We start from the raw sequence: 26,238 nt of genomic DNA, 5'->3' as shown, positions 1-26,238 counted from the left end.
GCAAAAAAGCACGATTATCCCCCTCCACGTAAATACGGATTTGCAAATCTGATTCCACGCTTCCACGTCCAAGTGCATCAGTTTAAAACTTAATTCCCAAAACGCAATTTCAGAAAGTTACAATTATTGTTTCACCATGTACAATGCTCACTGAAGCGGAATGATGAAGGCTTTCAGGCAAAAAATTTCCATGCAGCCTTTCTTATTGCAACAATATCATTGCATGCATTTCGCAATGCATACAAATGGACAAAATTACCAGATTAATAACACTAAAGCTTATGCTCGGCTGTGACATCAGTTTCCAGAGAGAAAACTTGACACTGTACTGACATATGCTTTTTAAACGCAACCTACGACGATAACACTGCTGTGGAAAGCCATGTTCAAAAGAAAATTCCAAGGCACGCTGAAAACAAAATTAACGAAACATGAGTAGCAAGTGCCAATTTGTTTACGAAAAAAATATTCGTACAATTTATGAAATATATGCAAAAACAATGTGCTTCAATGTTCAAATTAAAGTTTATTCCCGCTAAATGCTGTGATCACGCTGTGGGTGAACTATATTTAAATTTATTTATTTTCAATCAATTTGGCAACACCCCAAAACATCGAGGGGGGGGGGAAGGGGAAAAAAGGCTGCCGGTTCTTACACCTTTTCCTTCTCAGCCACTGAAAAAATGTCACACTTTTGAAACAACAGCTGGGGAAGTGAAGATACTTCATCAACACAGTGCTGCTATCCCGCAGGTGAGGTGTTCCCTTCATCACGTTTCCCCGCCAGCAGCCTGCATGCTAACCAACACACGCATTTCCTCCGCCAATGTGCCGACATGTCAATGGACATTGCCCGTGCTTCCTGCAACAGCTGCCAATTCATTGGACCAACGCACATATCCTGGCCATTGCCGAGTCCATTATTTTCCACTTAAGAGGCTCTGAAAAAAAAAGCACCCATGGGGAAGCCTGTTTGGTCGATTAATGCCTATTAGAAAATATAGGCATATCACAAAATATCCACATTAAAACGTACAAGCTGACCTCGCGGCATATACAGTATAGTACAAGAGGACTGCGCACATGCGGAGATAACAATCTCAGCAGCGTCAAACCGCGCATACCCAAAACATCACTCGCCCCTCCGTGCTCCGGAAAATAGCCCTCATTAATCAAACCGTGTATAGCCGAAAAATGCGTTCTATTAAGCTGCGTACAGCGAGGTTTTCCTTTTTATTATTTACTAGCAGACCCTGAAAATTATGCCACTTCAGGCCGTAAGTGACACAAATCAATAGTTTCTGCTGGTTGGTATCACACAATGTGTCATCACCGCCAGGAATCGTAGTAATATACCGTCATTCCATCTTGATCCAGCAACACTGCTGGGCTGAGCATTTCCACAGAATCCTGCAAATCGCATGGACCGTTAAAACTAATTTTAGAAAAACTGTTCTGCAATGTCATGCAATGTCCTGTATGACCATCCTCTTTGTAAACGGTTAGTATGTCACCTTCTCACAAGTAATTTTGGTCAGGATTCCAATACAACTGGCAGCAAATCGAATCAACAAAAAACACACAATTAATGGTCTTAGTTAAGTCACAGCTTCAATTTGGCTACATTGTGGAAGAAAAAAATTACCCGTTTTTTTTACTCCAAGCCTTAACGAGTATTTTATTCACACGTCAAGACTACAGCTGTCATCGCAAAACTTTTCAGATCATAATCACTTTCCCAGGTAGCTGTACACTGAAAATACAACCACGGTTTCCATCTCTCATGTTTCATTTGCATCTGAAGAAGAACCAAATTGCAGAAATGTATCCTTTACTTTCATGGACTTTCCTGGGAGAGCATCTCGCTTTTCATATTAATTTTCTTGTGCTGAGCAATATCCTCCTTAGATAAACTGTCCTTACTGAATATCTTCACTGTCAAAGAATCATTTAATCTGGTAAAAGGCAGGAACCTATTCCTATCCTGTGGTGGAAGGCATGGAACAAATGGTCAACAGGCCTTTTTCGCATGTCTAACACTGAAGAACCATGCATATACATCATATTTGTATTGATGCAAATAACAGCCCAAGTTGGTAACAATTCAAGCACATGTTCAATTAGAATACGCATACACACACAAGCAATTCACCAATCCAACAAACTACACGGACATGATGAATTTATAAAGAGAAACAAAAGTTAGAAATTTAAATTATCATTGTACAGAATTTTTACTCAGTCAGGAATGGATACAGAAAACGATAGGTTCTCACAAAGATCCCCAGTATAGCCTTAACAGACTGTTGGGGAAAGTGCCGTTAGTGAGCAACTAAGAAGGCTGGCACGGCACACGAAGGGAGTGTATGGCCAACAACCATACCTAGCCACCTTTGTCTCCTTAGAGGCAATGTTTACACACAGCACTGGGTATTCACTTGGTGTTGGCCGTCAGCGGGAATCCAACTCGGGTCACTAGGTTCGTAGCGCAGCGCGCCAAACGCTACACTATTGCTCCCCACGAGGTTCTCACCACACACACCCAGCCCCGTACACACTTATCTTCTCCGCAGCACCACCAATCCTTACCAGCCAGACCCCTGCTGCACTCCACCCCACTGCTTGCATTTTGCAACCGCACCACAACACTATTTTAGTCACAGCACATGCATCTAAGTGTCCTGCGCCGGTTCACGCAGCGCAAAGATTCTTTTCAATTTGGAATTTCAGCTACACTTTCGGAATTATAATCAAGCCGTGGAAATGGTTGTCCCAAAAAATTATTTTATCCATAGCCAATGCCGAGTAACCGTCAATTTCAGGTTCCCCCTTTTATTTTAATACCTACGTGATGTAGATATGTGTCAGGGTGCATATTTTTGCGAGCTGAAATATTGTGCAAACAAGATATAGTTTATTTTACAAGTCGGTGTGCACGAATACAAGACCACATAGGCAAGTGCACACATACCTGTGTACGTACATACACACAGGTGGGTTTTTGAACTTTAATAATTGAAACATGTTTGGCATAGCCAAGTTACAACAGTAACAGCATGGACATTTGCTCCATTTTACGCATCCTTGACCAGGAACCGAGAGCCAAGTTGACATTTCTTTTTCAAATACATTTTTAAGAAAGCTGCCACCAAGACAACTCTTGGATTGAAACAGTGTCGTTTCTTTCATGAGGTACAACTAATTTAGCACAATTCAGAGAAAAAAACAAAACCAAGGGTGAAATGACTACATGGTGATTAACATTACTGGGGGTTTATTGAAATAGTATGCGCATTTTATAATTCCAATGGTGCTATCGGCATCACATTAGGAGACAAAAAATCCACTCAGAAATCTCAAAGAGCAGTGTCCCATTTGTTAAGAGAATGGCTGCACAAACTATATAATATTACAGTTTTCATGTTGATGAAGTGTACATTGGCCCATTTCAAATATTCAGTTTGATGAGAGGATGATACATTTTGTCAATGACTCTATTGTCAATGCACTATTTGACAGATTTTTTATTTATTTTACTCACAACTATTTATCAACTCTTTGTGCAATTGTCCATTTATTGACTCTCTGATGAACAGTGGAATATTAAATGTGTATTCTTTGATAACGATAGAGTTTGCAATAAACAAGCTGTTTTGTTATATCAACTTGTAATAATTAAAATAATCATGAACATGATTTTATTATGTTTTATTGTTATTATTTTATTATTTCCCTTCTACGTGACTTTACCGAAAGAACCAAGATGAATCATGAACATGTTATAATATTGTAAGCTAATATTCTAAACACTACTGTACAAAGAAAATAATTTTCCTTTACTGGTTATTGCCTGCACGTTGAGATGGTTTCAGGTTCAAAAATATCCAGTATCACTTTCCCAAGAGACAGCTCAGCATGTACTTGCACCTTCGAGTCTGCACCAACACTACAACCATTCCACGCTTTTCATGTCCAGAAAGACGAGTTTGCAGGAGGAAAATGCATACGTCACACCCTCTACCCACAGAGCAGCAGGGAACCCATATCCCACAAAAAGCGAAAATTGGACAGGGGTTTTGCCTTTATTCCCTTCTGAATGGGAGGTAAGAAAAAGCCTCATGTGTCTATGCACATTTTGTGTGTGTGCTTTCCCTTTCTTCTTCCTTAAAAAATATGATTTCAGTCGACAATGGTTAGCATTTAAAAAAAAGACTTGTTCCTGGGGGTCTGTGCAAAAAAAAGGGATGGATTTTCAGAACGACCATGACAATATATAGGTTACTGGCTATATCAGGGTGTTTTTTTAGTCTTCTGTCAAATTACAAAATATTCTCTAACTGATAAGACCACAAAAAACATCGGGCATAATTACTTCACAAGCAATAGACAAATAATAAAAGGTATCTTCACGAGCTAGAATCGAACTCGGGTCGCCGAGTTCGAAGCGCCGCGTGCTAACTGTTATCCCGTCGCTCCCCACACCCACCCATTACAATGCAACCACAGGGCCCCCTTCCCCCACATGGCCAAACACGCAGGCAGAGCACAAGACAGCTGGTAAACAAACAGCTGCAGGCCACCGTGCGACCCATGCCGCCACGGGGCGCATATCTATTGGTTCCCGCTCGATAAGCAAACATTTTGCTCGTTTTGTGAACAAATGGGTCTAAATTCAAATTGCTCGTTAGCTTGCTGTTCTCATTTGAGGTGAACCAATTTACACTTCTTGCAGATGGGCCTACTCGCCAGGGTCAAATCACCCACGGCTCATTCAATCCACTTGCTGGCCGTCTACCCCCGCAAGATGCCCAGCCAGTAAGAGCGCACCCGATTCTCCTCTACCCACGTTAACAGGCGGTACCGATTCCTGCATCAGCAAGTTAAACCATGGTGACTCCTGCTTGTTCACCATTCCGACCATCGTAATGTTTTCACAGCATGAAAGGACATCTGTTCCTGTTGCTAGGCCCATTCTGCTCCCGGTACAGAGATGTGTTCGTTTGTATAGTCAGTGTCAGCGACCAACTGGCATGAATAAAATTCAACCAATGTAACATTTTTCTGTTAAACTGTTTCAACCATATTACCTAACGAAGCTAAGACAAATTGTATGTTTTAAGTAGGTGTTACAAGTCATTCATTTTCTCCTTAAAATCTGATAAGCAAAATTAACATTTAACATAGCAAAGCACTCAAGACATTTGAAACACTGGCTAAAGCCGATACATCACACTGAATGCGATTTTATCTCAGAAGCCCAAAAAAAGAATTACTCTTGTCATATCTGAAGTTTTAATGGCTTACAGTTTTGCAAAGCAACAGTAAAACATTGTTATATTGATGGATTAAGCAGGACACTTTAGTGATGCCGAAACAGTTGCCCAAAATAACCTTGCAGTCTCAGGCACTGGCTGATTCAACCTCTTATGATGATGAAAAACAGCGCTTTAAAGCTGTGTGCAATATCTATTCCACTTCGCTCAAATGAAAGCCCAGTGCTTCTTAAAATGTAGAAAATATTCCGAATCATCTTCCGTGAACGTTATGCACGACAATTTATAACAGACCATCTTGTCAAAGATGAACAATTATTTTAATCTATGAGGCCAATTTCATCCGTAGATCCCAATGCGCCTAAAAAGATCCTCCAAACTTAGTACTTAAAAAAATTCGCCTAAAAATGTTTTGTTAAATGTTGCATGCACAAATCCCGGTTGGATGCCAGCTCAACCCAATATTCATCCATGGTCATAAAAAAGACTACTAAAATGGCAATGTGGAATGTGTACACACATCAGTGGCTCAGGGCAACCAGTGGCGTACATCGAGGACCCACTGCTTGTTTGAGAAGATGGGAGGGGGCCCAATTTGACTTACGAGTCATTGCCTACCATTGGTCCAACTGGACAATGATCCTTTAATGCACTTGACAATACAGGGTCTTTACTATTCACTTTGCAGAGGGAAATGTTTTTATTGTGCCCTACAATGTCACCGAGTGGTAGCGAAAAAGTTCCATACACAGTCTTAAAACCTTTTGGAATCCAAACAGCATGCCAATATATTGAACTAATTTAATGCCCAATTGACGTGGACTCTCAATGTTTTTATTTTTAGTTTTCCTTCCTCAAGTACTGTAGTTGTGAAACTATAATGCTGCATGTCAGATAAGAGAAGCAACTTTGCATAAGCGAATAAATCTACTTCTCCAAACAAGTCAGCCATTATGCGGTCCACTTTGGTACCACTACGTATTGTAATTACATCTTTAGCGACTACAGAGGGAACACTGGAGGCCCAAGGATCATTATGCAATTCTGCATGAATTTGCAGCCAGTTAAACGGTATTTGATGTGTTATGAAACGTCAAAGTATAAGACGTCAGAGCATTCATAGGAGATGAATTTGTTAATTTGGTATTTTTGTGGCCGTGCATATTCATAAAATCCTGCCACAAAATTTTGAGCATCGACACACTGTGGGGTAATCTTTGTTTTACGACGGAACGTATTCCTTCTTGAATACATAGAGCTTCACATTTTCTGAATCAGTTGTTTTATAAAGGCTCATTCATATATTGCAAAACATTTGAACACGGTGGTATCTGCCAAACTAAAAGCATGAGCAACACATTTTAATTGACAATGTACAACCTGTTACTAAGCAATCTCCAAAAACTCAAGTCATTGCCCACAGTTGCCAATGGAATTAGTGATACGAAACCACATTGTATTAGCGCAATTTGAATGTACTTGATCCAAAATGCAATTGGCTACATTCTGTTGTTACAGACCTTTAAATACGTTTCATGAAATTTCTGCAATTCGTTACACATCGCTGTGTGTTTCTGTGTAACCCGTGAGATAGAACATGCAAAAAGATCGATAAACAAAGATGCAAACACATGGCATGAAGCGGTCTGTTTCAGAGAGATTAACAACACCGCAGAAGTGAAACATCGAACGGCTGCCTTACCATTGCCTTCAAAACCTCAATGTCGTGATGAGTAAATACTATCCAATCCCCAAAACGGGGAAACGAGTTTCATTGAGTGGCATAATGGCCACGCCAGGGGGAGTAAAATAAAGGAACCTCAAAATACAAAGAACCCCTTTTTTGCTGGCTAACTAAAAAGATGGAAAACAGAAGTTGCTACAGGATGAGCAAAGTTTGACACAGGAGAGAGAGACTGGAAAATGTTCAACCCATATTTGGTGTAATCAGCAACGCCTTGAAACCACAAACAGAATCACCAGTACAACTACGGATCATGTGGATCATGTGACGTGCACTGCCAGCTACAGTTAAACATTCCGTTTACTTTCAATGTGCTGGGCATGGGAGTCGTTGTTTGTAACTTCAAACTGGTCTCGCAAAATGTGGGATTTGATCAATGTTTTCATTACCACTGGGCTGTGACCCAAGACATTGGAAGTTTTCCCACACCAAAGTCCGACAAAGTGAGAATTGCAATGGGGGACAGCAGTTATGACTTGTTCAAGGATTACTGCATTGATAACCGTGGAGTTAATTTACATGCAAATAGTGGCATCGGCGGTGTTCAGCATTATGTCTGCTGTAAACACACGGATCTTTCTGATTAAAAAATACATTCTCTTATTTGTAACATTTTTAAGCCCCGAATTTTATTCTCTAGCAATTACCCAAACCAAGAAAACAATTGCAGAGAAAAAATAACATTATATTAAATATTCATTTTATCCACACTGGAAGAATGGCATTTCTATGAAAGAACATTAAAAAATGTTACTTGCAAACACATCTCGAATTTCTCAACTAGATTGGTGTGGCTTTAATTACATTTTTCATTTCCTAAAGAATTTCCAAAGTGACCAAAGCTAACAAACAGTACTGGCTTAAAGAATTGGAGTGTTTTCGTCATTATTTTAACTTCTCAATAACGGAGCTTCCCATTACTAAATTTTGTACAGGACATTCCTCCACCTGGGATCAATGGTTTCCCATACGAGAGCACAGCCATCGTGAGGTGTAGCGGTGAAAGGAGAGGGGGCCATCTGATGGAGGGATCTATCTTGAAGTGTCCACAATGTTCGAACCGGAGTCTGTAAATCAAAAATAGAATCCACACTGGATCCACCTGGCCAAGCATCACAATAGTTGAAAATATGTTTACACTAAACATTGTATATTTACAAATGTATGCCACCAGAATAGACGAAAGGAGGTCCCGCAAAAGGACAAACACCAAGATGCATCCGTGTGTGTGTGTGTAAGTGGCGATTAAGGGAATTTGTATGAACGGGCAATATTACCAGATTATGTGCAGACATGGCAGACTGGCCAACAGAAGCCCCCCCCCATCACACATTACATTGTCACAGAATATATTTTTACAGATGTACCATCAAAATCTATCATCATTAATTCCTTGAGATTTTATACAAGGCTGTAGAAATAGCTATAGTTTATATTCCATAAAGTATAAAGGAGTTTCATGGTACAGAACAATCTTACACAATTGAATAAATTACAAAAACCCTTTGGTTTATTGTTTGACTTCATTAGGTGGTGGTTACTTCTTTCTTGTATCTCAGGCATAATTGTCAAGTCTCTGCATGCCTACACACATTCCAAGTTAACTAATCCATAGTTTTCATGTCAAACAAAACAAAGACATCTAAATAGTTAAAATAAACTTTAAAATACACCGCTTTCAAACATAACAGCTATAAGCCCACATTCACAAGTAATAACACAAACTATTAAGAATTAAGAATGTTATTATATGTTGGTGTTGAAAAGCCATCGTGTTGCGAATTACGAAATCATAAATCCAACTCCATGGAGAATCCGCTTCACCAGACGTCATTCCTTGAAGCCACGCCCTAAGCAAGGGCCCAACGCAGCTCAACTGATCAAAGGTTTTTAAAAGCTTCTCCCTAAAAAAATAAAAAAGGACAGGAAAGAGAGGCAGTTGTAGGGGCGTTTTTTAGATAAAATGCTGCAAGCTGAAGCAAGCCCAGCCTTCCCAGTTAACAGGATTTGTGTGGCTAAACCTTCCAACCACCACTCCGAAAAAGCACAACTTAATAATTAAACTTTTAAAAGCCCCTAAACACCTAAAAAAAAACCTGTGAAACGCAAGTCCCCAAGTGGAACAATGCAACAGGAAATGGAACCCTGCCAAATGCTTTTGTTTGCATTTTCTATTTATATGACACCCCATAAAAATATTGTAATATCTACTTCAAACACATTTCAAAAGGGCTCGTTAATTCCACATTACCGTAAGCTAAATTTCGTCTGTGCTTTTAACTTTTCAGACTCAAGGGTTGTCATTTGCATGTCATGGACCATATTTAATTTCCCAACCCCTGATGAAGAATATGCCTTCAAAGTCATGAAAGTGACGGAGGCAAATCTCTCGTCTGCTATATATGTGGCATGCTCGATAAAAATCAGTCTAGACTCTTCTTATGGAAGGCTGCCGACAGATAAACCACTGCTTTTTCTGACGCTCGAATATGGATTCATAACCACAGGTGGTGGCCTAAACCTGAACCTGCAAAATGTGCCGGCCAACCTGATGACAATGATGGGGGAAGCCAAATTCGGTATATATTTCACAGGCCTAAATAATGCATAGAAGGTATAATTTCCTCAGCAAATGTATATTCCCCCATATATTTACTACCCTCACCAGATTTGTTTTTGTACCGTCGTTGTTTCATGCACGACCAGTATCATAAACACCAAGAATGAACTACAAAAATTCCTCACAACCATTCCGTAGTGATGTGCAAGACAGATTTGATTTAGGGGCACACTCATGTGGTTCAGGAAACGGCATTAGCCGCCGTACATTTGGCCGATGCGCCAGTCGTCGAGGTGCGATTCGTCTCCCGTCAGAGCCACGGCATATTGACGACAGCTGGTTAATACGCCGTGAAGCGTTGCAGGTGTTATTCTTTCAATGTCCAAAAATGAATCGGGCTATCGAGCACGTGGTTAATGGACAGTGCGCTCAGGTGCGTGCGCGCATGCTACGGTCATGTCCCACGTGGTTATATATCCAGCTCCCGACATGCACCACTGGAAAGGAAAGCAATGGCCCTGCAAAAGGGCTCAATTGGGCCATCCGGATGCCATGGAGGTGCAAGCGTGGGGGCATCAGTCTTAGAAACGTGCATGCATATGATCATTGGTCCCGTAACCGTGGCTAACCCGCAGTCATGGGAGACATCTTCATTGATTACAATCCAGCAGGGTTCATTAAAATCGACGTCTATATTATTGCAGTAGTGGTACGGCGATCAAGATAAAAAATAAAAAAGTAGGCTTCCCATAACATCCTTGCTCAAGGACTTTATTAGGAGCTTCTTGAAAATTAGCTAATGTGCAGTGCTCACAATCAGATGTAACTTCAAACACAAATGAATACAATCTAATTACCATGTAAAATAGACGCTGATTTCACATTTAGTCAAATTATTCTCCAAGCTTGGGATAAGCCTCCACATGCAAACAGCTCTAACAATTTATTCTGGGAATTGTTAACATTTAGCAGCAAATATATGCATGCCTTGGGATATATCTGTAATTCTTGCGACCACAAGCAGTATGGGCGTGTTTTCAGACACACATTCGTGTAAAAAAACGCGGCAATAACCGAGATAAAATGTGTAACATTGAAGTCACATCTTAAACCAGGAAAGACAGAATTTCCAAAACACGTTTTTATAAGATTTTAAAAATATATATATATCACTCGTGAATGTTTATACATTTTCCACCAAGAAAATCTCGACCTATTATACAATCGGATCCCTCGACTCCTACTAAACATATTTAGGTATAAATGAAACCCGTTCAAGGCAACCTTACATGGGACGCGAAAAGGCTCATAGTAATATCGCTTAAAATGTGTGCATTTATTAATTAAGATATATCCCATGACGAAGGATAGTGCATAAAAAAATGCTTTCGAATGTATTTATCGCAGAGAATAATAAAGAGATGTTAAGGGCAAGACCACCAAGTTGCACCGATAAGGGTGTTTTATATAGACATTTCGTTGTGTCAGATGTATTTGGCTGAGATTTGGACAAGGCAAATACGATGGTAGGAAGTAAACTGTCATTGAAAATGGATGCATTTAACATACCGTAGTAGTTTTTATTGAGTCAATGAATTTTTCGCAATCACTGACATAAATACCTTCTGAGAATTTCTCAGTACAGCTCCTTGAGATGAGGTTATATCTCGTTTTTTTCTTCTTCATAAAACCAAATAGTAAGGTATACAAATCAACTGATACAGTTATTGTGAGAAAAAACTTGTCATTATTAGAACGATACTAGAACTATACCGAAAATGTTCTTGTTCCTGAAGAAACGTTCTATGTTTTGTCATCCTGCCAAAACTCCTCAAACAACCTTTGTGCATGCGTTTCATCATTACTCCGAAATCTTGCGAACCAAGGTCCATCCCCTTTGAAGCAACAATGAGCTAAGCTGAATAGCCGGTGGCAGTAAGCAAGCAGGCACACATCAAGGTGGAAAAGCAGCAGCAATGCATTTCTCATGTAGCCCAACGTTAAAACGGCCGGTCACATGTGCCAAGCCACGGTTTGGTTTTCCACTGACCCAGCTGCACTATTTTTACCGCTAACTTGGAGTGCTCCGCTTCGTGCCATGACGCAAAGCCGCACAGGATTTATAGGCTTTGCGGCCTGTTGCTGACAGGTAGTTTCGCTCACGCAACAGGGACCGGTGTCGCGACACGTTATTTGTTCTCATCGCGGCCTTGTCAGATAGGCAGCACGAGCGCACACGTGCCATATCCGTCAAACAGCGCACACACACGCGCGCGCAAGCATTTGCGGTAGCGTGGCATTGCGGAGGGGAGGGTTGAACGGGGGTGAGAAAGGAAGAGCACCACCGTAATAATCTTTATCTTTAGGGAGCAGCAACCCGGCCGACGGACCTAGTTTTACGTGCAACAACAAATTAATTGGCCCAAACAATCAGCTGTTATCAGCATCAGATTTCAGTTTCAGGTATAAAATCGGGTTGACATTCACTTACAGTTAATTTTGCCCAGTGACAGATTTATACTAAAAGGATAACCATCTGCTGCTTCAGATGAGTCTCAATTTTGCTATACTGTGTTTATATAATACCCTGCATAGCTTCTGGCAACGGATTAAAACCTCTAGTCCACAAAACTGGTAAAATATTTATTTGAGTGCTCAATTTAATAATTGGAACATAACAAATCCAATTGTACATCAGACCAGCCTATATAGAAGTTCAATGAAATACCTTTGCCATCTCTCTGGAACACATAAATGTACTTCCAGCATAAAAGTGCATGGAATGTGTATGAAACAGATGAAGAGTTGCATTGTAAAAAAAATGAAATTCAAAGCATTGCCAAAAACTGCTTGTGTGCGGCAAGCATGATTTGTATTCTCCAAAACAATGCTGTATCTTTGGCGAGATTGTAGGTGATGAAATTTAAAGCCAAGCCATGGCACATTTTTCTTTACATTCTCTCTGCTGATAAGTGGGGGGGGAATATGCAATTGTTCCACATATGCGTTGCGATTAATGCATGCAGAATCCCTCGCAAACAAGCATTTTCTTTTTAAATGAGAGGAAGACATCACCAGAGTGTCGGTAATGAGATTTTGATAATGTTTTACCAAGCTGGTCAGTTCAGGATGATGATAGGAGGGCCTACACATATCACTCGCCACTGATGTTAGCCATGGGTAAGAATCAAATTCAGATCACCGAGTTCATAGTAGTGCGCATTATACCGTTGTACCACCACTTTACTTGGAGTACTGAGTGAACAGCTGTCAAGAACAGTACAGCATGCAAGGCAGTAGGTAGTGTATCAACCATTAAACGGTGCAAATTGAGAAAAAGATACATTTCAAGATTTCTAACATAATAACTGGACATAAAAATAATCTAGCTACGAAGAAATGCTCTTCTGCTTCACGGCCCGTGGTGAAAAGTGAGGTTGCTGGATGATCACGTGACAGGTTTACATATTCCAAAAGAGATCTTTCCGTTTCAGAGGATTCTACTCTGCAGCAGGAGTTGGTGCTGGGGGCGAATATGCGAACAGTAATAAATCTGGACAGCCCAAACATTGACACCAATATAAAAAAGATGAATCAACCGAAGGGAAGTCCAGACCAAATTCACGTAATAATTGCTATTGTGCTTGGCTAGAAATGTATGTCTTTTGGATCATACTAAAGCACCTTGCAAGCATTCAACTTTCACTCCCCTCACAAATATACAAAGCACACAAACGCATGAACATCCTTAGATGACCGCATACAAGTAGGTGCTAGTGTAAGATTCACTTCTTACAGGCGGTGACATCATTGGCAACCAGCCAACTGCTCATCTTTATATGCATGTAAAAAGGCTGCAGATGAAAGTATACATGGTCATATGGCAAATAAAAATTTCATTTTTAAAATCGTTAACCGCATCTCCATAGTTCTAAAGCTATGTATGTATGTATGCACAGGCAAAGAAAAAGCATTGGATTCACTCATCCAAAGGACTTGGAGTTGGCCAGTCTTATAACGAAGCTTGTTCACTCAATGCGCAGTTGTTGAGGCATACACGTACTGTAGCTCCAAGTCAGGATTGGAAAAGAGCATCCACCTTTAAGCAACCCACCAATCCCAGCGCCTGAGCAACCAGAGGCTGTTACCATGTCTGACCCTGCCGCATGATACCCGGTGGTCACATAAACATGCTAACCCCGCAATGTTAAATTGTGAAATATATAAATAATGCGATCTGCAAATTCAAGATAACTGCAGGGGTTACATTTCAGCCAACAAAGTAAACCTGAAAAAACGTCATTAAAAATCGCTCAAATGAAACACTAAAAAAGGCTTGTTATTTTGCAATTGGGATAAGAAAAAAAAATGTTACATGTTTATAGCAGGTCCAGGTATGCTTGGCTTCCAAAGATTAATAATATTATTACGCGATTGGTACACACAAAAGCATTTCTACAGAAAGAGGCATGCAATTTTCATGTAACCTAATCCCTTCGCTGGACCTCTAAAAAACCCTGAATTTGTACATGACTGGCGATAAGAATGGTTATTTAAAACGAGACAAATTTTCATGCAGCCATAATTCATGAATCTTATTAGGCCCCAGCACAGAGATGCAGAAAACATTCTTTACAGCTAAATTTAGTTTCCGTGCTATATTTCTCATCCTCTGCGTCATAACCCATTGCATAGCTTTTACCAAACTAAACCTGCCCTGAATGCCACATATTCAAGGCAAAGTTCCATACATTCATTCATCAGTTCATTGAAAACCTACTGCAACATTTCATACATTTGATGTAACAAAAACTATTCAAAAATTCTGCTAAAAAGTTTATGTCTATTGCATACTTTTCATTTAGTAGTTCAAGGAATGCTTGTATTAAATGTAAACAAAAGAGATTATTGTACATTTGCTGTAATGTGCAATACTTTCCAGCACGCATGATGTTTTTACCGATTTTTTTTTGTATCAATCTGTACTCTTGCCTTTCATGGCACAGGTATCCCATGAAAGATACTTTTGGCGTCCTCTGGTCTAACACTGTTTGAGACTAGGCTCTAAAGAAAGATGTCTCTGGTGTGGACCAATCAGTTTCCAAGACAGTGCACGTAACAAACTGCGAGACAAGAAGGCTCACCTGATTGAGTCGCTCACCTTTCTCAAGAGATGTCGCGACAACAAGGTAATACCGATCGCATTTACACTCGCATCTGCTGCTGTCACTTCTCCTCCAACATATATAACCTCTTGTTGTAACAGCTCTCTCGCTGTGTTCCTCCTGGTTCAGCAGTTCCACTGCTGGATTATTTTTTCCACCTGAGGACGACCGCTTGTGTTGCCATCGAAACATCGTGATATATTATTTTAGATTGTATTTTTCTACCTATGTGACTTTACCGAAAGAACCAAAGAGAATGCACATACTGTCAGAGCATGTTTTTTTTTGCATGTTCACCACAAGTATATGTGGTGAATGCAGACATGATTCCTTGCAAAGGTTTCAGTTTGGTGTTTTAACATCTTAACACCTGTTTTATTGCCAGAAAGGGGAAACCCCTATCATAATACTTTTAGCAGTCAGACAAACAGAAGACAGAAAATGGAGATAACGTTAACGCATTCTTTTACAGACTGGTGTATGCAGATTACTTTCACATTTATACAAATGTAATCATTCCAGTGTGGATATTTGAAGCGGGCACAGTAGGAAGAACCACGAGGCTGGGGGAGCCACGATTCTGAATTTGACCCCGAGTGTGGTCACTAAGTGCTCATTAACAGTTTTGATAAGATAGCATCTACCCTCACCACAGCACTGCCAGACCGCATTGCAGTGCTTGCAGGAGCCATGTCACTTCTCCCACTGCAATATGACTATGAACTCCAAAACACGACGTAAAATGGCTTAAAATTCAACTTCTTAAAGTAGGGGGGCCACAAAACGACGTCACTGCAATCGCAAAAACAATATTTAGTATCTTATACATATGATTACCACCATACCGAATGGTACAGTAATATAAAAACCCACCCAACTGAGAACTGACACTCTCCTTCACAACACGACAGGCTGTATGTAAAAAGAACAGATGTAAATTGCTGTCAAGCTGATCAATTGTGACACACTACAACATTGATGTGTTTCAAATTAGAGTCAATACTTCTTCAGCATTATCAATATTACAGACAGCTTCGATCCATAGCTTAGGGTGCCGCACTACAATACCCAACATTTGTCCAGAGCTGTGAAAACAAATCTAAGACAATACTTTCCTTTGCCTCCCCCCGATTGCACAACTGGACAACAGCCACAAACAATAGAATGACTCAGTTCAGTATGTTAACCGCACAGGGCAAACACTCATACATCATTGCACACCCTATCTGTCGCATATTTCTCCTGACGGTTGCAAGTGGTCAAAAGGCAACATATGATGGAACAACTGCATTCTTTGCCGTATTCATTTGTAAAGTACAGCAATTACTTTATGCCCCATTCTTACATTATTCAACACCTGTTTCATGAACTGCTTATTTTTAAAAGCATATAAAACACCAGTGCTCTAAATAATAAAATGCAAGCGGCACACAAAATACTGCTATAGATGCAGTATTCAACATTTCAATGTCAATCAGAGTCTTGAAAAGACACTGCCGAGATTATGGGGTGAATTTTGGCAAGAAGCATGGTTGGTATAACTATACCGAGCCAAGTTTCTCCGCTTGCACCACAGCAATGTGCTCAAATGCCTAACCTCAATTTTCAATATCTCTGCCTGTGCCCAGTGAGTATTCCCACAAAAATTATACAGGTAGGAACAACATTTCCACACTGCCCACCAGGGATTATTTGTCTGTCGTGCATAGCCCCTCCCAAAAATGTACGCTCCCGGATTTGTTGAAATGCGTCACGTGACCGCGAGCTTTCTGTCGTGCAGGAATGCGCTGTCCAACCAAGTTCCTATCTGCCCACTCCGAAGGAACGTGTTATGGATATCGGGAACAAATGTTCCGTGGGAACTACTTTTAAATGGGCCATTTGCATTCTTGTCAATCGACCAAGTGTGCATGTTTCTGCACCACTCTGTCCAAAGCAAGTACTTCACCCATGGTTTTGTAAGCCGTACCAATAAAAACTGAGGGCAAGGCCTGTTTCTCTGTTGCTTTCCCAACGCAAAAGCAAAGAAGTCATAAATGTAATAATGGCATGCACATCAGGTTTCAGAACACTGGGCTAGGATCGTAAAATGTATCCCATATGGAATTACCCTGAATCCTGGTAACACAGGATGCAGCTAGATTATTACGTTGATTAGGACATTGTTAAGATTACGCAGACTAATTTTTCCAATGGGATATATTTCTTTTTACCGGGTGCAAAGCCGAGAGCCAACCTCTGCATCACGGTCTCCTCGTGAGATCACTGGGATAGCAATACTATATCTATGCATTGTGGATATCGATGTAAAAGCATCTCTGAATGAAATACTGCTTCCACATCCTGCCCATCATTATAAAGTGTTCCATTCGTAGACTTGTGTGTTGAACTTCTTTCGCACCGTACGTAGCCAACCGTTGCTCAACGGAGGTGTGGGAAGATGGGTCAAAGGCACAATTATCTCCTCCATGTTGCTGTCATTCCACCGATCTCTTCATCTGTCCGTACATCTTTCATTTTTAAACATTGTCTAGAATTGCCATTCTTTTCCTTCCCCTTGGCATTTTCCCCAAAACATCGTCCCTCGGTCGCCTGCTTCAGCAAGCCATTCTCTCTCACTACTTGCCCAATCCAGATTGTAATCCCCTTCCTGATTGATTAAATATGGCATCTTACCAAATGCCTGTGTAAAGGGAATGGTGGCTGAATGCCTTCATCCCACCCTCTCTCAAATAAAGCAAGATTAATATGATGCATGTCGATATACTAATTACATGTTAAGATATAGTGCTCACTGTGTATAATTCCACATTTTGTGCAATGTTTCATCAGAGGGACTGTTTTTATTTTCTATTCATGGCAATCATTATGAAGCGAGAGGCGCATTTACGGGAATGCCGAAATGTAACAATGTGTCGCAGAAGATACTGGTATACCACATGATGTAAAATGAAAGCACCCATGATGCATTATACAGCTATAGAAAACATATATAATACTCCGAGCTATTGTATCCCTGTATACTCCATCAGGAATCCCTTCCTTCAGAATTCTTTTGAGAGATCATCTTACTTAAATGTGCACGGGAAGAAGAAAGCGCACGTAATTAACACAACCCGGCCTTTTCCTGACCGTGCACAAAGAGCTTTATTCATTCCCACGCTGATGCCCCATCAGGAGGCGTTTTTCAGTACAGGAAATGTAATTATCTGCCATTTTCTTCTAAACATTTCAAAAGCAGCCCCCCAACATGCGTCAGTCAATCCAATACAATGAATAAGATAGCAATCAATGTCCTAAATATGACAGTCGTTGCATAAACATCTACACAAAGCTCAGTACAGATTGTACCAATTACATTTTTAAATGGCCTTTGGAGACTAGACTTGACCTTGTGGAAACTTGGCAACCTACCTATTGCACGACTTTGGTACTAAAATATTTAAAATGCTTGTAACATTTTCATTTTGCTATTTCATTTTCAAAAGAAAATGTACCTTCAACAGCTTAAGTCACGAAATGAAGTTATAAAAGAAAATTGGAATTGTTTTGGACATTCAGTGACGAGATAAAACAAAGTTGCATCTGAATTACTCTGAGAAATCCAGCTGGGCTTGGCTTTTTTCATTTTTAGACGAAAAAATATCTGCAATTCGGCCACTATACACGAAGAGAACCATAATCATGATTTTTTGACGTGTTTGAATAATGTTGCAAATGGGATGTAAGATCATATTGGTAGACTCATGATTGTTATCACAGGATCTTAAACACCGATTTGATATCAATACCAATGTTAAAAATGCAAGCCAAAGGGCTGTGCAGCCTCATGGGCGACCTGTTTAAAACCTATTTAATGAGATATCACAAACCTGGCATGAGAATAAAGATTGTGTTTGAGTAAATATAAAAAAACAAAAGACAACTCACGTCTTGTTTTTAGCGTTTCAACCTACACCTCTCAAACTGCAGAAAGTTGTTTCATCTCTGATGCTACAATATACATATACATAGTAAAGAAATTACCATCAAGTTAACATATACTTCAAAGGGGCTTTGGATGGATACTTTATACCCGACGATGATGAATGGTGACTAATGACGATTGCCATTAGAGAATTCCTTTCCCGTTGCAGCCAAAATACGAAACGTTGCAAGCCGACAAAAAATATTTTAAATATGTACATAGGCCACTCATTCATGTGCACAGTGTTGCTCTTTGGAACATCTTCAAAGAAAAACACTGACAGTTCTACTTCTCAAAACTATTTCGCACACGTACACACGTACACACGCAAACGCAAAACAATTTCCCAAGCAATGGGATTCACCTTGCATCTCCTTCCAACCGTCAACTAACCCGTATGCGCATTCGCGATTTGGGTAACTGCATGTGCAATTTCAAAGTGCGAAGGTGGGAGGAGAGACCACATTGGAAGCTGGAAGATACATAAAAGACCTGCAGAGCAGCTGCAACTGTGGGGAAGTCACACCTTCTAGACACATTCCCCCTTTCCCTTGGCCCCAGGGAGGGTGTGGCAAGGGGATGGAGAACGGCTGGGATAGGAAGTCACCTCGGCAAGAAACAAAAACCCTCAACAGACTGCACAAAGGCATGGATTACGAGAGCAGAGATCGCCTGTCCCTCTTCTCTTCCTCCACAAAAACAGCCTCCTCCCCCCCCCACCACCACCACCTCCCCAGGCCGCCCGAACCACCCCCGACTCAGTTCCCATTCCACTCCCCATCGCAGCCCAGAGGCTGCTTGGCCAGTGGATATCCGACACCTCACATACCACAGTTGTGACCATCTGCTGAGCTCACTGCACCATACTTTCCCTCTCCCAAGCGCTGACATTTTAGATAATTAACTATGTTGCTGGACAAATATGTTTGGGAAAGTACAAGCAATACATGGAAATACGTTTTTTTAAAGCTGGATATATATGTGATGAGCTACAAGTAATGGCACATTTAAGAAAAACTATTGCATATCTAAGATCTTTCACATAGTGAATGATTCATAACCTGTGTGATTGTATATTTAATATTGTATGAATGGGTGGGGTGGATAGTGTCTAAGTGCACTGCTTGACGACAGCCAAAGGCTACCATCAGCAGACACTTGAACCAATCCTGGGCCATCTCACTTCACCAACTCGCACTGACCAGCATGGTGAGATACGGTCAAACAATCCCTATGACTGACCAGGCATGGGGAAGGAAGCCTCGATCCAGAAATGGACTGACAAACGGCTGAAAATTATTAGTTTTATTTTGTATTCCCGTATTAACATGTACACAAAAAATTACGTGCGTAATTTCCACCTACCCGGATGGATAATCTCCAGAAGATGTTTATGTAACGGTTGATACGTGGCATATAGCAAACTGTTGCATAAGCACATCGTATAAACACATTTGGGCACAACTACAAAATACGTTTTTTTTGTTTAGCCACAGTAGTCTGACCCTGTATGATCTCATGGCCTCCTTTGGTAATGATGCTAAGGGGTAGCATGATGAATTTCTCTTCTAACCCAAACAAAGCTCACCCTAAACACCAACCCTGCCTTCCCCAACACTAAGGGCTTTCATGAAAAGGTTCACGTTTTTAATTTGCTAATTCACCACCGGCAAGTCACTATCGTTCGTCTTGTCTTGCAATACCTTCCCCTCTATAAAGTTTGAACAGCAGATTTAAAAAAATAGCAGATCCATATATCATTTTACAAAGATACAGAAATATCGTATCACGCCTTTAATATACATATATACAAATATCAAAAGAAAACACACAGCTTAATATCAAACAATGTCACTAGATTCTTCAAGGAGCTAGAAGACACCAATAAAATTGAGTGTTAAATTAACACATTTCCTTTCGCCATCTGCTGATGAAAACCTAATAGATGCTCGCCACTTCTCGTACTAACTACTGTAACTCCTACGTCCTCCTCAAACCCCTGACCGCAAAACTCCACGTGATCCAAAAAGCTGCCACCAGTATTCAAACTCAAATTTGCAAGCGAAAAAAGCTAATTCTAAAATCCCTTCACTGGCTACCAATATGGTGTAGAATCAATCACAAGATCTCGCCGACTAGATTTAACATCCTAAATGGGTTTGCCCCATCTCTGCCTACCTATCACAACGCACTACCTCACTTGTTCATACACTGCTCTAGCAGACAAGGCCTCTTGGCAAAATCCAATATTAATCTCAGCTGTGGAAGGTGGTCCTTCCATGTCTAGAATTCCCTCCCCCTTGGTCATCCACAAATCCTGACTCAAGTCCTTCCTTCTCTGTCGTCTAGTTACTCACTTAATAAGACCCTCATAATATCCCCTCTCTCCAACCATCCACATCCATCCAGTCACCCACCCTCTTTTCCTATAATATTGGTATACATCCCACTTCACACAAAACTTATAGATGTTACATTACTCGAAAATGATATAGTACATTACGTTCGCTACAATAGAGGTTGCAGTGTATGTGACGGCGTGTGTGCAGTCTCACACCACTGATTATTCTGCCTTATTTAGGTTTAATTATTTTTGGTACGTTTATTTATTTTCATCTATATATTTTCATTACATTTTAGTGTTATGCTAGTGGTCATACAACATCTGGAAATGCTTCTATGTTTGATGCTACATGAATTAAAATTATATACTACTGTTTATCAGTAACATTACAGACTAGAAAGATACGTCTTTAAATGCAGGAAAGCAGGCTAAGATTAATGATGTGAGCAAAGTCCAAATATATGAAATAGAATACCAGATGAATGGGTCATTGTGCAAACATCAATATCCAGTGAAAACACATGGTCAAGAAATGGGATCTCTTGTTTGACAGCGCACGTAAGGACAACACAAAAAAAAGCTAATTCTGCATAAATTAACACAGCTAAAATAAGCTGTCAAAATATTCTTTGGGTCTTTCGGTAAAGTCACGTAGATAGGTTGAAAGAAAATAACAAAAAATTAACAAACTACGATGTTTCGATCACAACACAAGCGATCGTCATCAGGAGGAAATGACCATCGCTTGTGTTGTGATCGAATCGTCGTAGTTTTTTATTTTCTTTCAACCTATCTACGTGACTTTACCGAAAGACCCAAAGAATATGAATTCCTGCAGTCACGAACGCTTTAAGTCAAGATTTAAGCTGTCAAAAGCTCTGCCAGGACATTAAGCTCATATTTTGATTATGATTTCCCATTACATTGAACAAAAATTCTTATAAAATCATATTAAGTACAGTAAAACCTCAATAAGTCAAACTTGAGTATGATGGAATTCAGGAAGGCACGGTTTCCAACTTAATTCATTGTTAAAAACATAACTCCAGCCGGAACACAGTTTGAGCGCTAATTAAGCTGCAAGCAGTAGGTTACGTCAACATGCAGTCATTTCACATGCATCAGTCTACCACGTGGTAACACAACATAAAATAATAATTTGCCCAATGTAAACATTCACAAACCAGTAAACTCAAACTTTCAGGAATAATGTACGCTATCCCTGAACCTTGTAATAAATACGTACAAATGGTGGAGTTCAGCACAGCTGTTTTAAAGCTACATACCGATCTGTTAAATGCAATTCGATGCACCTGATCATCCACATGCTCTCAGTGCGCGCTCGCTTGCGTCTTTTAATTATTACATTATAAAAATAAAATTCTTCAAGTCCATCAGATAATCTTTCCATCCTTCCACCTTTACTTCATGGTGATAGTGCCTCATATCAAATTTTACAAGCGTGTTTCGGTATTACTAAATTGGAAATGTTAAAGTGTAAATATATAGTTTAATGGCACTGGACCGTATGGCGCCAGACATGCAGTCGGGGTGCATCGGGATTGACGACATCATCTTTATCACCATCATAACATGTCATAACTGCATCATGCTGGGCGTATATTGTGGCGAGTTACCTGCATTTAGCAGGCTAGATGTTGATAAATAAAGTATACAAATAATTAAAACATTTACAATATTTTAACCTATTTATTATGACAACACTGTGAAAGTCTTTGGTAGGTGTTTAGAAATGTTCAGACATTTTAATTTCATCTAGGAAATTAAGATACTTCAGAAAACTGCATATATTTAGCGTGTTTTTACTTAAAACGGTAAAAATGAAATTACACATTCACCTACAAATAAAGACTTACCAGTCACACAAATAACTTTTCTTATTATTTCACAATCACTTACGTGCATACATGCCAATGCATCAGTGGAATATGAATGAATGGTAAGGTGGTAACTAAAATTGACATATACATTTATTTTACTTGTTTGTGAACATCAGTGTATGAAAAACAAAGTACAAATATTATATTGTTAACATCTGGTTTTGGCAGAGTTATGTGTATACATCCATATGTATAAACATTCTAAACTAGCCTTTTGCACGTCCAAGGACGGGTGTATTGCAGTAAATCTGAAACTTGCAAGCGAAAAGCAGACCACGACGTGATATTCATTGCATCCATTCGTGTGCAATTTGTAAGGCCGCGGTGACACAGACTTATTTCATTTCAAGGTTATAATCCCTTGTTCATCATGACGTCCTTTTTACTTCTATGTCTCAATAGCGTGACGGAGATCACGTGACATGAGGGTTCTGCCTTTGTAGCGAGGGTTGTAAGTTGATGCTGAGTAGGGGGGAGGAGGTGCCTCTCCCTCCCATGTGGAGTGACGTCACCCGCTAATTATTATTAATGAGGGGGGGTACATGTGGAGGACGTAACCCGTTCATGATTATTAAAGAGGGGGGCTGGTCGACGTGGAGTGACGTCACGAGCAGGACACAGACATTATTGGTCATTATAGGAGTAAATGTACAATAAACACCATCATTACCCAAAATAAAAAAACATTTTGTAGTTTTTGACGATATAGAAATGTGTGATCTGGACTCCGATGATGGCAGACAATTGTCAACAAAAACTATTGTTGTAAATAAACAAATACTTCAACGGAACTAAGACAATTTCCAAGTAAATCTGCAAGCAAAGGTGCTGGATATAAATATCCATTGGTGGCGATTCTTAAATCTGTAATTTACTCCTAAGCTTGGCAGCTGATATGTAATTTAATATGGCAGTTGTATACCCTCTGGCTGAGGGTTATTGGGGGGGGGGATTCGTGCAGATGACTTTTGTAATAGATAGTGGTTTAAATATACAAAGTGTCCACCTGAGACTAAAAAAAGATGACCTTTACCCTGTAAACATCAGTCATCCTGGTATGACTTTTTGAATGATACATTATTTTTTTTACTTCATGTTGTATATGAAAGATGACAAGTTGATGTTTTCACCCCTCAAGTCGAAATACATCATCATCCAAATCAAACATTGAGTGGTGCAGGGAAATGTGTTTGTTTTGGAGTAACAATTTGTTTCACAGAAATTTTTTGGGGCATTTTGGTGTCAAGACTTACGTGTACGCACACGTACAACTCATTCCACATCCGGCAGACATCATGCTCATTAGCTCTTACTTCTAAGGCAGTTTTGTGTATGTTAAACAATTTGAATCCTTCCACAATGGATACTGATTTTTACGTACATTACCAAAGCATTTAATAAAAAGATTGTTATTATTTAGTATGAAGTCCTTGTGGCTATTCAGACTTCTACTGGACATATGATCCTTATGGCGGTACCCCGGGGTAGCAAATAATACAAAATGGCTGAGGAAATGAAATATTTATTTCTGGGACACTATTTTTTTCCAGGGGTGTACTTAACTCCGCGACTGGGCTACCAATCAATCCGAAATCAGTGCTACTCCGCGATGTCAAAACGCAGCGAGGACGATTGCGCTGAAACCCTGAACGCTCGTATGCACCGTAGTGCATCGTGTACAGCTCGTCGAGATGAGTCGATTGCCACACTGCCGACCATCAACAGACTAAAAATTACTGCATCACGAACATTATGCGAGTACCGCCATAAGGTTCATATGTGAAAGAGCTTTTTAGCTAATCGGATTCCTCTAGTATAAATACATCTGAGTCTATCTTTCGTACTTTACTTTCTGAAAACAAAACACCTGATTTTTTGTGCCTTTTAATGATTTCCTGCAAGGCTCTTCATTACAATCCCCCGCCCCCTATGGCCATGTCTACATATTAGAGTGTCCCACAGGGTGTAAGAGCAAATATAGAAAATTTCATGTCATGCCCGAGCACAGCGACGAGGACTGACAAGATGACCAATGGAGCTGCCAACAGATTTGAAGAGACGTCTCTGCCTCCAGGCCAATTTACAATTGTGGAGTCCGCCGGTCAGCCCACGAGGATGACTAATGCCTGTTTATCGCGCGCCCAGATTTGGCACACTACACAGCCTAACTTCAAGCTAACACAGCAACAAAGAATGTAATACTTTTATTATTATTTTGTGATGGCAGCGGGTTAAAGGTTACACTGTATTTAGTTTTTTGCCTTTCAAAATAAAACAGTGCTTATCAATTTTCAACCGTGTCTGCAGCCCAGTTTCCTACAAAAAAAATGTACACATTTATAATTAGCTTTTATAAATTAGAAAAGGTCTTTGTTATATAAGTAAATGTATTTATATACATAATTATTCAAGAATGTATAAACCAGCACAATGCAAGTTTCCCAATGTAATATTTTCAAAGCACACCGTAATTATATCTTCATCCTATATATTACAAATTAAGTTTGGAGATTATCAGAAAAATGTTGAACCATGTACTATTGTAAGGTTTTATTTAAAATAATTTGAAAATGCTCGAGTCTGGCACACAAAAATTGGTGACAAGCAACGTGGGTAATTTCATAATTTTTTAAAGCACATGTTTTTTTTCCAAAGCAATATGCCTAAATACATAGGTATATAAATATGGAGGCGCAGATAATACAATATAAATTGAGATCCCAATTGGCTTGACCAACAATAAAAATCGGAAACTTAAAGAGCACACTATTCTGCTATATCGTCTCTTGCTGTCCAGTATTTGCTAGATAAATTGGTTGCCATAAAGAAACATGTATTTCTCAAAGGTAGCAACCAATCTTTCATACATCACACCATCAAAATCATATGTGCGAGTTGAATGTTAGAAAAATATATTCGTACAGTAATATAACTATTTTTACATTCACAAATTCATCTAAAAAATATTCTCCCACACTTGTTTCGTGTACGCTTTTACGCTAATCCTGCTATGTGCGTGCGAGACTGATCTCGGATCATGATTGCTCAAGCTTAGACGTGCATGCTGCGCATCATCCAACGGAACTGCACTTTCAGCAAAGAATGGACAAAAAAATCCGTGGAATTTGTCCACTATAATTCAAAATAAAATAGAAACAAATTATTTCAACTATTATGCTATGAAAATGTTTCTTGGACATTTCGTTTTGCTACTAATTATTAGCTTTGGCATTAAAAACGACTGGAATTTGTTTTGATTATAACTGCAAGATTGCCACTGTACA

The 26,238-nt window shown here is 39.8% G+C and overlaps 1 protein-coding gene across 7 annotated transcripts in view; it reads right to left on the bottom strand.

Moving 5' to 3' along the window:
- Positions 1–26,238, bottom strand: part of LOC144935553 (transcription factor 12-like) — a 175,110-nt gene that overhangs the window by 142,158 nt on the left and 6,714 nt on the right. The gene's annotated exons all lie outside the window — the stretch shown is intronic.

This window comes from Lampetra fluviatilis, chromosome 13 (genome assembly GCF_964198595.1).
Source record: "Lampetra fluviatilis chromosome 13, kcLamFluv1.1, whole genome shotgun sequence".
Taxonomy (NCBI): Eukaryota; Metazoa; Chordata; class Hyperoartia; order Petromyzontiformes; family Petromyzontidae; genus Lampetra; species Lampetra fluviatilis.
This window is presented reverse-complemented; position numbering and strand designations above follow the sequence as displayed.